Raw genomic sequence first — 13736 nt, forward strand, 5'->3', positions numbered from 1 at the left:
GTCCCCCAGGGAAAGCCCAGCTCCAGCACCAGCGCCCACGGTCGCCCTTCCCCGGTCGCTGCCCGTGGCCCCGTTGCCGCACGCGGGGCCCGTCCTGCCCTCACCCCCCCCGAGCTGCAGCCTGCCCGGCAGAAGCGATGATAAATTTCCAGCAGTGGCATTACAGACAGTCATAAATAACGCCTTGCTCTTTGGTGCCGGCAGTTTCCATTAGGGCTGTCTGGATTGGGCTGTTGATACCCCCAGTCTGCGCTGGACCCAGCCGTAAAATTTATCAGCGTGCTTTCCTCACCCCATAAATCATCCCGGCTGGGAGCCATATGGTAGATAAGGCCCCAACAACACCCGGCCCCCAGCGGCAGAGGGTGGGCAGCTCCTCGGAGGGGCACTTCTGCCCCTTGGTGCCACCCAGATGATGCCACTCGTCCCCTGCACACCGGTCCCTGCGCTTGGTGGCACATCCAAGGCGTCTCGTGGCTGCCCAGACCCATACCAGTAACTTATTATAAGGAATCACCCCTTGTCCACACCTCATGCAGCTATGGATGTTCCAAATGTAATTGTTTGGGTGCTGAATTTTGATTATTTTGAGCTGAAAGGGCCCCGTGACACAGGGACCCACGTTTCTTTCTCATCCCCTGTGGCACAGTGGCAGCGTGGCTCAAACCTGAGTTTTTTCCCGTCCCTGCCTTTCCCACCTTTATTTATTTCTATGCAGAGCGAGGTGTAAATTGACACCAAATCAGCCTGTTTACATTTCACACCCACTTTGCAGAGGAGAAAACGTGTAAAGTGGTGAAGAATGAAGCCTATTGTCGCAGGGCTTGATTAAAAAGGGGGAAATATTCCCCAAGGTTTTGCAGTAAGGATTTACACATGCGTTTAGCTCCCTCTCCCCCCTCCATGAGTATTTGAGATACAACCGGATGGTGGTTACATGGGGAAAAATCAGCTTGTGCCTGTGACTTTACAGCTGGGCTGTGAGATTGGCACTCGGTTGGATAAATAAAAATTACGTGTTTGGGGCAACACAGAAACCTGCCCTCTGCTTTCCCCACTCGTGTCTGGCTTTCTCCCCACTGTTCTCCAGCCCCAGCTCTATTTACAACCTCCTTTCCGTCCCAATCCACTAAAATCAAAGCAAAAGCCCTGCACGGTGGCTCTTTCCTTCGTGCCACTGGGAATTGGCTGCCCCCCCGGCCCTTTGCTGCCCCAGGGGTTGGGCGTGCGCTGGAGTGAGGAGCAACTCCAGGAATCCCGGGCTACCTCGGCAGAGGCCTGTCTTGCAGGATCTGCCATAGTGAACTCTTGGGAACACATTAAATTAAGTGTCCTAAATTCGCCTAACTATGCATTTAATTTGGCAGTAATAGGACACTCTCTGTATAATAGCGGAGTTGCTGTATAATAGAAGAGTAGCTGCATATTAATATTTTGATTATTAAAGACATGTGTATTGGAGGCTTAATAACTATGTAATATATTACTGCTTAATTGCTCAGACTCTTAAGTATGTTTTCATAATTAGCTGCTATTTAGTTAACGTAAATATCCAGCTTATTAAATATAGAAATGCATTTCTGCTTGCAGCGGTTATTTGCATCAGCCGCGGTGGCTGCGGCGAGCCGGGCGGCTCCGTGGGGAGCAACCCTGCCGTGGGTGGCCCTGGTGGCCACACGGCCACCTCCTGGCCAGCACCAAGGGGCCACAGGGCCACCGAGCTCATCACAGCTGCTCCAAACCTTGCAGGCTGCATTGGCCGTGCTGGGAAGGCTCCCAGGGCTCGAGCCTTCGCTTTGTCTGGTTCCTCTCAAGCAGAGATAATTCCCTCTACCTGGGCCAGACAGCTGATGTGCTTCCTTCTTCCTTAATTTGGTAATAAATCTGCCAAGCCGGGAGGCTTCTGAATGAGGCTTTTGCTCTGGTTCCTGCATGGAGGACCCATAAAAACCATATGGAAATGAAAGGCAGGAATGCGCCTTTCATCCTTGGGGCCCACGGCTCGGGGATCGTCGGCGTTTAGCTGGTGGAAACACCTGAGCTCGCTGCCAGCTCGGCTCTGCGTGGGTGCGAGCAGGTAAATGCCCTGGGGGCGGCTGCCTTTTGGTGCTGAGCCTGCACGTGGGTGATCCTGGCAGCAGCCACGAGCAGCAGGGGGAACCTGGTGGCACCCCGGCTTCTCCTGCACTTGTCCTGCACTCCTCCTCGCCAGAACTGGTGTGAAAAAAATAAATAAATTAAAATAATAAAATAAATGCGGAAATTGCAGAATTTGTCTCGTTTTGACTCCATGCATGGTTGTGATTGAGGGCATTGAAGGTCAGAGCCAGAGGTGAGCACCCAGACCCCCTGAGACCCCGAGCCCCCCGAGGTGGCCGCACTGCCAGGCTCGGTGTTTGGGGCTCTTCTCCTCAAACGCTGGGATCAAACAGTCCGAAGGGTTTTGGGTTTATTTGTAAAGCTCACGGATTTGGGGCAAGTTTCTTGTTTTGGTTCCTAAATGCTACATTTCAACGTGTTTATTGTCCCACCGCCTAACAGGGGAGGAAGGCTGAATGAGCTAATAACTCAGCCGCCGTGAACATGTTTATTTGATTTTTTTTTAAAGAGCTTTAGCAAATACAGTGCGTACAAGGAAAGAAAAAGCCCTGATGCCAGCATGCATAATTCCTCTAGGAGCAAGCCTGATAGGAACACAAAAGCGTGCATGCTTCCAAACTGTAACCAATATTTGCACATCGGAGTGACTAATTCTCCACTCCGCGCCACAGAACAATAGGCATAATAGCAAGGTACATTAATGCAAAGCGTGATTGTCTGGTGCCGTGGTTATTTGACACATAAACAAGGAGAGGAGGAGGATTTTTATCTACCTGTATAACTATTCGCTGAACAGCGGGTTACAAATGTGCTCAGAAAATGCTGACCCAGGGCTGCTCCTGTACCTCCTGCGCCGGATTGGCACATGATTTGCAGCACTGCGGGAGTTCTATAGCTGACCTCATTAGCAGTGCATTTCCTGGCTTGTTAGCATCATATTTGTATAATTTACGGCACCTTCGTTTTTATGGAATGTGTTCCTTGTAGAGTGTAATGGCAGCAATATATTTAACCTCTCCTATTTAGGAATGCTGTTGCTGAAGGCAGCCTGGAGATATAAAAGGGATTTTTTTTTTTCATCCCTCTTTCTCTCTAGCATGCATATTTTTTTTTCCACCCAGTTGCTACATACCCAAATATACGTGGATCCTGTGAAGTGTTCATAAAAGGAAACGTGAAGCTGTGCTCAGGAAACCGCAGCTTTTGCAGGAGCATTCCCAAGGTCAAGCCCCTAAATCAGTGCGGTGTCATCCACCCAAAGCCATTACTCAGCTGCTGGAAGAGGAATGGGAACTGCACCAGCAAAGGGAGAGGACAGCCCCACGGTGAAGGCAGCAGTGGGATGGATTTGGGCTCAGCTCCTGGTGGTCTGCCAAGGGCACGGCTCCCCACGAGGGCAAGGCTTGGTTCCAGCCCTGGGGATGCTCCTTTCTGCTCCGTTTCCTTCACAGGCCCCTCTGCGCACCGGTGTGATGGTGGTGATGTGGCCACATGGGATGACAATGATGGTGATGATGATGATGTGCACACCCTGGTGAGGGGCAGACCAAGGTCTGGGTGCCAGGCTGGGACTGCTGCCCCCTCCCTCAGCCTGCCCCAAAAGCGCCATCATGCTCTCCCCAAAACACGTGGGTGTCACAGGCTGGGTGCAGAGCCCCTGCCCACCCCAGCTGTGTCTCCCCAGGGCCCCCTAGCCGTGCAGGAGCTCCGTGGGGAGGTGGCCACCAAGCCCCCCACGTGGCAGAGCGCCCGAGGCTCCCTGCACAAGCCGTGCAGCTCCACTGCCAGGCTCTGAGTCAGCTCAGCCCCACCAGAGGTGTCTGAAATGGGGCAGACAGATGCCTGCAAGCTCGTTTTCCTCCATCCAAGGAAAACCCCGGGGGTGATGTGTGCAGATGGAGACGTCTCCTGCTGACGGCTGAAGTCAAGCAAGAAGAGCCCCACCTGCAGAGCTGGGTGCTGCAGGGGCAGGTCCCGACACGAGGGCACCAGGACGGGCACGAGCACCCATGGGACGCGGCACCCCTGCTGCTGGATCCCCCCTGGGGCTCGAGTTGGTGCCAGCTCCTCTTGGGGCTCGCCCAGCGCTCCACTGCACTGGCACTGCTTGAAAGCAAGGGCCTGTGGCTAACCCATCCCCTGCCAGGCTTTAAAACTGTGCTTGTTTTTTGGCTTTATTTGAAAGAGGCTGAAGGGGAATTAAGAAGCTTTTCCTCGGGAGATGGAGCCCTCCAAGCCTGAAGGGCACCGTCCCGTGCCGCAGCCACTCGCGGGGCTCAGAAGGACCTGCAGCGCTCACCACGGCCAAGTGCATCCTCCATCTGCTCCTGCAGAGCCCTGCAGGAGCCTTTCCTTGCTTTTCTCCTTCCCCTTAAGCCAAAAAATGCCCCTGCTGCAGCTGTCTCTATTTCAGCTCTAGGTCAGGGTGCTCGTGTGCTGGACCTGCTGCTCCGCTCACGCATCTCAGCCCGAGGATCCCCTTGGGTAGGACGAGGAGGCTGCACAAGATCCTCCTCCCTGCCCTCCCACTGCTGCCTCCTGGCTGTGTCTGCCTCCTTTTTCCTCCTGCAGGGCTCTGGAGGTGCCAGGCCCCATCCGGGGTCCCACCTTCCTGCAAGGAGCTCTGCCTGGGCACTGCATGGCCACAGCACGTGGAGCTCCTGTCCCCACCTGCCTGTGGCTGCCCTGAAACAGGATCTGGATCCCTTATAACTTGATTTAAATCGAAGCTGTCTCATTAGATGGCTGTGTACCTGCTTCGTTGTCTAAACATCCCATTTTCATGCTGCTCAGGTCTCCTGCGATGTCTCATGGTGATGAATTCCCCGGGTGAGCACAGAAACGCCTCTCCTGGCGGTGCGGTGCAGCTGCTTGGTTCCAGGTCTCTCTGCTTCACCCCCTATTCAATTTGCTCAGCCTGCTTTGCTCGCACCCACCCCAAATCCATCCAATCTTGGGCTGGTGGCACCTAGCACTGTTCCCTGCCGCCACGGGGCAGATTTGGCTTCTCCCTCCCCATCAGGGCAACCTCAGGCACCTGGGGAGCCCGCAGGGAGGGGACACCTGTGCCAACACCACCACCCCATGCAGGTTAACGAGCATCACCTCCCTCCCCAAACAACCACAGCTGGCCAAGACGAGAGGTCCTGCAGGGCTCCAGGACCAGGCGAGGCCACGGCTGCCCCATGGAGCTCGGGGGGCTCGGAGCAGGGGTGGCAGGGGGGGCACCGTGCCCTTCTCCCGGCGCTGCAGCAGCCCCGGCGGTGAGCGGCAGCAGCGCTCCCGTCTCCGCAGCTTCTTGTTAGCTGCACTCTAAGCAGGAAAGTGACTGGCCCTGACAATATAATTTACATTGCTGTATAAAACTATCTGTGGAAGCCAAGCTAATTTGTGCCAGATTAGGCTATTTGTCTCAGCCACTGTCTAACGGCACAATCTATCAGAGGGCTGTTTTCAAATATCGCTTTTCAAGCGTGCCCTTGAGAGGCGGGAATTGATTGGGATCTTAGAAAGCAAAATTACAGCAATAACTTAAAAGAAACAATAATTACTGAATCATACCAGTGTCAGCACTCTGCAAAACACGAAATAGCCATCAAACCCCAATCCAATATATTCTGAAGCAAATTTATTGAATGGAAAAAGCAGTTGAGTGAGGCTTTTTTTCTCCCCTTTCCCTTCACCCCCTCTCTCTCCCGGTACATATGGTTATCTCAAAACCGCAAGTGAATGAGTCGATAATTCTTGTCATTGACTGCTCCATTTTCAGAGAGTCAAGAAAAGATCCATTAGCTACCTCCCGACTCGGTGTCTTTCCCCTTCCCCTCCAGTCATTTGCTAGTCTGCGCTCCTCAGGCAAACAAACATATATAACTAATCATCTGTTAAAGCGCCGAGTCCCCTAATAAATCTCTGCAACTGAAATACTTTAATGGGTAATTAATTGATCCTGTTCCAGAGGAGTAATAAGATAATAAATTAGACAATATTTCACTCAGTTGTGTCAGTGTACTGCTAATGGTGCTGTAGGGCTAAGCCGAAGGATAATAAATTAGCCAGAAATTAACTGCTAAGAGCTTTCTGCAGAGAAATTGGCTGACAGGCAAGGCTTTGTGATTTAGGGCCCCAACGCCGTTGTGGTGCTCTCCATTTCATCTATTTATTTTTCGGTGCTGGCGAATATTAACTCTTGTTTGGGGCCGGGGCGAGCTGCATGGCACGGCACGGCGTGGCACGGCGCGGTGCAGCAGCGTGCAGCGGGGCTGGGGAGCAGCAGATTTATTGCAATCTGGTCGCGCTGCATGTAGGTAAATTACTTTTGTGCTGACTGTAAAGACTGTCTCTGAGGCAAGTTATTACCCATCCAGCAAACAAAAAGGAAATATTTTCTGGCGCATCTGTCATATTTCTCGGGAAGCTTTGGCAGAGGCACGGGGAAAGGTGACTCCGGGGGACCGATCCTCGTGCGGTGTAAAGCAGCACGGCCCTGCTGGGCTCTGGCTGCTGCTGGGAGCTGTGCTAATGAGGACCCGAAGAGGTTTTGAAGGCTGGCCCGTGCTGGCAGCCCTCCCGTGCAGACACTGCAGCAGGGGGTGCTGAGCGGGGTTGGATTTTGTCTCGCCAGGAGCAGGCGGTGCCTTGCCCCAGCCCTGCTTCTGCTGGGGCAGATGCCCCACGGAGCAGCCCCGGGTGCTCCATGGAGCCTTTGAGGTGTTTTTATAGGACCTCAAAGACCCCGGTCAGGGCCAGTGCCTGTTAGCAAGGTGCTGTGGTTGTTGAGGGCATCACCCTCCCCTTCTTCATCATTACAGCAGCAAGTTGTCCTGAACCAGCTTCAATAGGGCCAACCTCCCTCCTGGCCTCCCAAATCCCAGCTGGGGCTGCAACGGGAGCCCTGCAAGGCACAGGGCATCTGCTTTGGGCCCAGGGAAGAGGAGGAAAGCTGGGTTTCAGAAGCACTGGGAGGGATGCGCGAAGGGCTGAGGAAGGGAAGAGGCTGGTGAAATGCTATGGGAAGCTCCCTGGTGCAGGGATGCTGCAGGGCATCCCGCAGCACCGTGCACCTCACCACATCCCGCAGCATCCCACGCAGGGCAGGAAATGTGAGCAGCTCAGCAGAGCCACCGAGGCCAAGGGCCTCTCCTTGGGCTCGCCCTCTCCCACTCCCCCTTTTCTCCTTCCTGCTGCCATTGCTTCCTGAGAGGAGGTGAAGAGAGTGATAATCAGCCAGGGCACCAGGAGAGCTCACGGACGAGATTAAAAGCAAATCAAAGAAGAAAAATTGTGGCACGGTTTATGTCTTCCTAATTAAAACCCCGCCAGCCTCCCTTCTCTCTCCCCCTCCTCCCTTTCCAGCTAATGTTACACTAACGAGCTGAGTTTAGTGGCATTTATGTAGATAAAAGTCCTGATGATTGATCTCAATGGCTTGTTAAAATTAGTTTCAGTCCACCATATTGATTTAATTCCATTGCTTGAAAGTGCTAATTAATAATGATAATAAAAGTGTCTGGGCTCATTATTATCAGGAGGCAGGTTGGGAAGGGGATGAGGGGCGCAGAGGCTCGCACGTCGCTCTCTCCACCTAGAAGTGGCCTCTGGAAAGCTGCTGTGGGGAGCAAACAGGGCAGGAGAGGAGGGGACAGGGGGCTGGGCTGCCCTTACCGGGGGCAGGTGGGGCTCGTGCAGGACACCAGGAGCTGGGACACGAGGGGACGTCGGCTGGGACCTCCCTGGGCTGTGGGTTCCCTGCACCCCGGTGTGGGTCCCCAGCCGTGCCATGTCCAACCTTCCCATTAATTATGCTCCTCTTGGATGGCTTCGTGCTTCCTAAAATGTTTTTCACTGAGGTTTTCTCAAGACTCGTCCACGGGCCAACCTTCAGTGCCATAGAGCAGCCCTAATTAAGGAATTTGCCGGGAACGCGCCGCCTGCAAAATGATGCTCACGCTCTCCTTCAGATACCTGCTGTCTCCAGCTTCTGAAGCCTCTTTCCCGGGGAAATTAATTAGTGTAATTAATATATTTATGCAATCATTCAAAGTGCTGATTACAGACAACTGCAGAGAAAACTTTTAACAGCAGCCGCCACCTCTTCCCGTGGCTCAGCGGTGTAATTTCGGTGTGTTTGCTGATCTCGGCTCTTGCCGGCCACCCCAATAACATCGGGGCATCCTCTGCCAGCTGCTGGCTCCCTCCTAGCCTGGGATGTCCCAGCTCCAGCCCAGAGCTCTTTCTCCCCTTCTCCTGCACCCCAGGACATCCGTGCCACGCTGAGGCTGTGGCAGGATCGGTGCGAGGTGGTCCCCCCCAGGCAGGGCACTGCTGCCTCTCCCCTCCCTCCCTCCTCTTTGCCCCTTCTGTCCCTCATTTCTTTCCCTTTTATTTCTAAAAATTCTCTCTGTCTTTCCCATCCATCATTTTCTCATTCCCTCTCTCGCATACACAGCGAGCCGGCTAATGGAGTCTGCAGTAATTCAGTCCTCCTCGACAGGGCTGTAATTTCAATAAATAATTATGGGACTTGATTTCAGCTCCCTCCTTCCTGAAACGCGGCTGCACAAACTCCTCACGGGGCCGGGCAGCTCGTTAGCAAGGGGACTTTAGGATGGGTTTGGGGGCTCTCAGCTCAGCCCCTGCCTTCCTCCTGGTGCTGTTGACTCCTCTTGCCCAACGCAGCATCCTGGGCTCCGATCTCCAGCCACGTCCCGATGATGGGAGGCTCACTCCTTGTCTACAAGGCCAACAGCACGGATCCCACCACCACCACCAAGGGAAAAACAGCACAACGAGGCTGACCACAACGAAGACAAATCCGAGGCCAGGCGAGGCCAGAAGTCCCCTGGCTCTGCAGGCAGCCAGACCGCAGCGAGCCGTCCCCAGCGCCTTTGGTCTTGGCTGAAAACAAAGTGAAGGTCCCTGAGTTCTCCTATAAATGGTAATGATAACACAATTATCATGCAAAACAAAAATTAAGTTTAATGGTGCAAAGCCAGGGTGTACTGTGGAGGTAATTCATATTAATTATGTTTGGATTAAAAGCTTATTTCTTTTGTTAGCATCTGCAAGTAGGAACTTAGCAGTAAAAAAAGCCGCATATAATTACTGCATCTTATGGAGGAGCAGTGTCGAACTTAATGGAGCATCCCCATTCTCTCTGGGCACCCGACGAGTGGTAATATTTCACATTTTATGAAATACAGAAGAAATAAATTACAGGTTTAATGATAAGCATTACTTGGGCTCGTAATGCAGCGCAGTTGGCTACCCAACGCGCGCAGACCTGCAGACCCGAGCGGCGCAGGGCTGGCAGGCAGCGGCTCCCCATGCTCGGTGGGGACGGGGGGGCTGCAGTGAGCCCTGAAACCCTGCTCTGGCCACCAACAAGCTTGTGGGGTGCTCCTGCCTCAAAGTCCCTCCACACACCGCCTGCCAAGACGAGTTTTGGAACAGCACCGTGCCAGCTCTGATGGTCAGCGCGATGCCACCCCTCGCTGTGACCCCCCTCTCTGCGTCCTGCTGTCACCCCCTCTATCCCCGGAGAGCTGCCAGCACAGCTGAGGGTTCGGTTTCATGGCTTTGGGCTCCCCTTTCCACCTCGTGCCAAGGAGGCAGGTGGGGCAGCCCCCCAGCTGGCCGGGACAGGGCTGATCCCGCTGTCATCGCCGCTCCCTGGGGTGCTCCCCCTGCTCCTTGTGGGTCCTGGGCCTGGTGGTGAAGTGGATGCCAGCTGCTATTTTAATGCCTCTGTGCTGCTGCTGGCAGCAAGGAGATCGGGGGTCTCCTTTTAAGCACAAAGCAGTTTGGGGCTGGTCTACAAGAGCTGAGGGGTCTTCAGATTTTACTGATGGAAGTGAAAATGCCACTTTTTAAAACATCCCCTTTTTTTCCGACCAGAAAAAACCTTTGGTTAGGGCAGGCTGAACCCCTCTGGAAAGCAGCTCCTGCTCCTTGGGCAGCACCATTTGGCTTCAGCCTCTGCATCACAACCCATGGCACGGGCACTTTGCTGCTTTCCCCATCTCCCAGTCTGTGATCCTCAAATTTCTGTGCCCCCCGCCTGCAGCTTTACTTATGGGGTTAAGGTTGCATCAACACCATCATTAGCGTTATCTGGTTATTGATCTAGGAATTAAAAACCTCGACAGCTGGGCCTTCAGCTCCTGCTCTAAGGGGATGTGATGTTGCCCCATGTGGGGCCAGGCACCCCAAGCATGCGGAGTGGGGACACGGCCACATCCAGAGCCCCTTGAGGGGACAGCGGGGTGCACAACCTGCTCCTGGGGCTGTGTCCCCAAGGGATTCGCTGTGTGCATACATCAGTGTGTATATACATGTACACACACACAGACACAACAAAGCAGCTTCTATAAATCAGCACTCTTCCTGGCTTTCCTTTTTTTTTTTTTTTTCCTTTTGACACAATAAATCTATTTTTTTTTTTTTTAAACTCATGGTAGCGATTGCATCATCTCCCTTTCGCTTCCTTCCCCACCCCGCTCCTAGAACAGCACAGATTAAGATAAAGTGATAGTGCTGTGTCAAAGAGTGCTTTACTGCCACACTTGGGATAGAAGAGGAGAGGTTAATTTATCATCGCTGGGGAGAACTGACAGAAGAGAGATATACTACCGAAGGGGGATTTAGCACAGGGCCAAGAAACTTCACACTATTTTTACCATCTGTCACATGCTCTAATAAAGCAGGACAAAATATGAAGAAAGGAAAAATGAACTATCAAACACTGATGTAATGCAGCCCATAAATCTAATTTAATTACTTTGCATGGAGACAGGTCCTCGAGTCCGTGTGAATATACTGGATTTTCTTGGCAACTTAACAACTAAGTGTTTTAATAACATCACACTATAATTTATTCTGCTTGAAACACAAAACCTCTTTTGTGCAAGTTTCTTTTTTTTTTTCTCTCTCTCTCTTTTTTTTTTTTTTTTTTTTGGTGTGTGAGAACTGTTAATTTTTCCTGCTAATGTCAAAACTGGCATAAATTCACATGTGAACTTGAAGCCTGACTGTGAAAAAAGGCGGAGGTTAGCGAACGCCTTTTTATTGTTCGCTGCTTTCCGCGTGTGCCTGTGTGTGTACACACGGGGGGCTGCGAGCGCCTGGGAAATAATTGGGGCTGCTGATGACTTAGGTGCAGAGTTGTCTGGGTAATTAGATTTTAACGTCACGGCAGAGGAGTGGGGGAGGGAGGAGCGGGTGTTGGCCAAAAAGCCAAAGGAAAAGTGGAGGAGGGAGAAGGAAAAGCACGGAGAGGTGCTGGGGGAGGCAGGAGAGGGGCGCGAGCCCCCGGGGCTGGGGGGGTTTGGGTACCCTGAGGGGCAGGGACCAAGTCAGCAGGGAGCAGGAACGAGTCAAAAAGTAGAATTATTATTCAATATGTGTCCCCGCGAATCCGGATGCAGTTACAGAAATTATTGCTAATAATGAAAGCGATATATCAAAGGTTATAAAATTCCTCTGTGCTGGGACACTATTTTTCTAGGCTTTGTTCTGAACCATTAAAGATGACATATTGAGTTTGTGTGCCTCTGTGTTTAGTAAGAGACATTTAAATCTGATTTTAACCTAAACTGGCAATTTTGACATTTGTCTCCGGTCTTTAAAGCAGGAGCTATGATGCCACCGAGCAGGGGCGGCGGGCTGCTCCCACCCAGCCTCCCTGCCCTCCCGCAGCGGGGAAGGGGTGAGCAGGTAATTAATTTGTTAGATCATCAGTGATTCATGGAAAATAAAACCATCCGTCTTTGTACGGCTCTCTCTGGGAGGAAAAAAGTTAAAAAAAAAAAAAAAAAAAAAAAGAAAAGGCAAAGAAGGAGGAGAGAAGCGTGCAGGGACTGGGGCACCTGCGCAGCCCCGTGGTCCACGTGTGCTCCCGTGGGAGCTGGTGTGCGTGGTTCCCCTGCCTGCAGCAGCCCTGGGATGCAGGACGGTGCTCGTGGGTAAAGCCAGGCACTTCCACGGGCTCAGAGAATGAAATAATTTCGAAATAATTTCTGCTCCAGGGGTCTCGCTGCTCCCCACAAAGTTTATTTAAAGTTAAAACTCCAAATGCCAAGCACAGGGTTCGGCTGAAGCAGCATCCTGTGCGTGCGACCCCCGTTTGCTATGCCCTCCTCTCCCTTCTTTAGGAAATGAGTGAAAAAAGACAAACTGGGGGCATTTTTCAGTGCCATCTGCATTTATCTGCACTTGCAAACAGCCCATCTAAGCTCACTGACAGAGGTGGGGTCGATGCCCCCAGCCCAGGACTGGTCCTTGTGGGACCCAGCCGCGCGGGCTCCCAGGGGGACGCCAGCAGGACTCCGTGACTTCAGTGCCAGTGCTGCTGTCCTTCTTTTTTTTTTACACCATCCAGGCAGTCAACACGTCAGATGATTTATGTGGGTGGCAGCGACTTGTTCCTCCTGGCTGTGCTGAGGCCACTGCCCTGTCCCGTGGGACACGGCGGGGTGGCAGCGGGGCAGGTCTGGCCCCGGGCTCACGTGCAGGAGCGAAGTGTGGCACGTGCACGCTGGACTTTGCAGACCTGGGATTTCAGATTTCATCCTCTCTGAAGCTTCCCCCGAAACTTGCCTGAAGTTCTCGTGCAATCGTTGATTTTTCGACACGGAAAATTTTAAATAATGCAAAAGAGGCCCCCCCCCCCCCCCCAAACCCCCTGCTACAGCTCCTGCTAGAGCAAAGCCATCAGACTTTGTAATAGCATCTCAGGGGAGGGAAGTGAGTATTTAAAACCAAAGTGCGGCAGAAGACACAGCTTTGGGGATGTGGAAAGGTACTGCCTGCCTGCTATTTGTTCAAGGATTAGAAACCTTAAAATTCAGGAATCTGTAAGTGCTGTGGCTCTCCGTGTGCATGAGCCTGCCCCGGGCAGACTTTGCTGGTGCCCGGGCACGGCTCTGGGTGGCCACAAGATAACGGGAACCTCTCAGCCCCCTGACCTGGGCCATCAGCAGCAGGCCCCGTGCCTCCTGCAGTGGATGCTGCATAAATGCGGAACAAACCGCAAATTCCTTTAAGTCTGAATAATCTTCTCCAAGCCCGGCATCCCACCAGCTACACTGAACGAGAAAATCTGTGGCTGAAAACTCAGCGTTACTGCACCGGGGGGGTGCTGGGGGCCAGAAGATGCTCGTGGCTGTGTCAGCAGCGAGACGGAGATCTGCGCAGGCTGAGCCCCGCAGGGCAGCTCGGGGTGCTTTGCTCTCCTTTTCCTCCGTACAGTAGCACAGAAGGGCTAATGCAAGATAAACCACGTCGCAGCCCCGGGCATCTCGCCACCAGCTCCGGACCCAGGCAGTCGTTTCCGACCCAAGGAGCTGCGACTGCAGACACCGCGCTCTGAGGAGCGACCAAGTGATTTATTGCACAAGGGCACTTGCATCCTGTAGCTAATTAATCCGTGCACTGGGGGGCTGCTCTTTAAAGTACAAGAGTGTCAGCAAGCCAGGCCCAGGAATCATTTATTTCTTTTCCTAAATGAAATTTTAAGAGAGAACCTGGCTTGTCCCAAGCTCACTGAAGTGGAGCTGCAGACCCTGAGGGAGGTTATCTTCAGTTCCAGCTACCAAATACCCCTCGGTACCCGGTGTGCCGGGGAGCACAGCTCTGCA

The 13736-nt window shown here is 52.9% G+C and overlaps 1 long non-coding RNA gene across 1 annotated transcript; it reads right to left on the reverse strand.

Annotated features, from left to right (window-relative positions):
* Window positions 1–2153: 2153 nt before the first annotated feature.
* LOC113839757 (uncharacterized) lies at window positions 2154–5210 on the reverse strand. Its single transcript, XR_003492342.3, has 3 exons — window positions 4854–5210; window positions 3233–3631; window positions 2154–2214 (listed from the first exon to the last, which is right to left on the reverse strand). It is a non-coding gene; the product is annotated as an uncharacterized lncRNA (long non-coding RNA).
* Window positions 5211–13736: the final 8526 nt, after the last annotated feature.

This window comes from Anas platyrhynchos, chromosome 23 (genome assembly GCF_047663525.1).
Source record: "Anas platyrhynchos isolate ZD024472 breed Pekin duck chromosome 23, IASCAAS_PekinDuck_T2T, whole genome shotgun sequence".
Lineage (NCBI taxonomy): Eukaryota > Metazoa > Chordata > Aves > Anseriformes > Anatidae > Anas > Anas platyrhynchos.